Here is a 1,893-nt window from a genome sequence, read left to right on the forward strand (position 1 = left end):
CATTGAATCTCTAGAACTCTCAGGCTGGAGAACAGGATCATCAAGTTTTACAGAAACTTGTAGAGTTCATCCAGCTTGAGGGAGGCAAACCTGTATGCTACATTTTGGCTTTCATACATTTGTGTCAAGGTTTTAATGTTGTTTATATGTCTATGTGGTGTTTTTAATATGCTTTAAGACAAACCATGTGCAGGTCGCAGAAGCGGAAGGTCAGCTTGTCAGTTCTCAGACCATACACCACACACCGCAACGAGTCAGTTTGCAGGAAGCCTCTTCTGAAGCTGGCTCACAAGAAAGCCCACACAGTTTACTGAAAGCAACCTGTCCAAGAGCATGACTTACTGGAACCATGTCCTGTGGCCTGATGAGACTAAGATAAACTTGCTTGGCTCAGATGGTGTCCAGCATGTGTGGCGATGCCCTCGTGAGGAGTACCAGGAAAATTGTGTCTTGCCTACAGTCGAGCATGGTGGTGGCAGCATCATGGTCTGGGGCTGCATGAGTGCTGCTGGTACTGGGGAGCTGCCCTTCATTGAGGGAAACATGGATTCCAACATGTACTGATACATTTTGAAGCAGAACATGATGCCCTCCGTTCAGAAACTGGGCCGAACGGCATGATAACAGCCCAAAACACACCGCCAAGACAACAACTGCCTTGCTGAGGAAGCTGAAGGTAAAGGTGATGGAGTGGCCAAGTGTGTCTCCAGACCTGAACCCTACTGAACACCTGTGGGGCATCCTCAAGCTGAAGGTGGAGAAGAACCATGTGTCTAACATCCAGCAGCTCCGTGATGTCATTATGGAGGAGTGGAAGAGGATCCCAGCAACAACCTGTGCAGCTCTGGTGAACTCCATGCCTGAGGATTAAGGCAGTGCTAGATAATAATGGTCACACTTTGGACACAGTTTTGACATGATCACTTAGGGTGTACTCACTTTTGTTGCCAGCTATTTTGACAGTAATGGCTGTGTGTTGAGTTATGTTCAGAGGACAGCAAATATATACTGCTATACAAGCAGCACATTGACTACTCTAAAATATCTCCAAGGTTCATTTCTATAGTATTGTCCCTTGAGAAGATATACTAAAATGGTTGCTGAAATTTGAGGGGTGTACTCACTTGTTTTGTGAGATACTATATTAAAATTATATTAAAACATATTCTGTTCTCAGAGTGCAGAAAAATGAAGAGTGGTATAACACGAGTCTATGTCTCAGTAGTTCAGACTGACCTCAAGTCAAGTTTTGGATTTACTTGACCTTGGTGATCCAGGGTCTGTCTGTCTCTCTCTCTCTCTCTCTCTCCATCTATCTGTACTTATTTATTGTGCTATTTATTTCAGTTTATAACCAAGCTTATAATAATTACCTTCCAATTTCCTATAATTTGTCATTTTATTTGATTATTTGTGCCATACTGCTAGCATAGGAATGCTATTTTGTCCTTTTTGAAACTGAGCCAGACAATGTTTAATTGTTTGTTAATGGAATAAAACACTCATTTCAACTATTTAACCCAGTGTTAAAACTAATTGCTGAGGTTTGTCATGTTTTAAATGCATTAACACCATAGAACTACTTATATTAGACATAAAAGACCTACTAGACATAAAACCCATTTTTTCATGGACTTTTCAATAATCTTATTACATAATTTTCATGGACTGTTTAATATCCACAAATTCATGTCATCTCTGAAAAAAAAAAAAGGGATTCAATGGGTTAAGGCATGAAGAAATGTTTTTCACACGACAAAACCGTTTAAATATGTAATTTTTGGTGATCAAAGATGAGTTTTAAAGGAGTTAAAATTATTAACAAAGGCAGACTTTAATGCTCATGTTCTTGACTCAGGAAGGCAGTGTTCAAAAGCACAGACAGAGAACACG

The sequence above is a fragment of the Scardinius erythrophthalmus genome, assembly GCF_964197995.2.
Source record: "Scardinius erythrophthalmus genome assembly, chromosome: 9".
NCBI lineage: Eukaryota > Metazoa > Chordata > Actinopteri > Cypriniformes > Leuciscidae > Scardinius > Scardinius erythrophthalmus.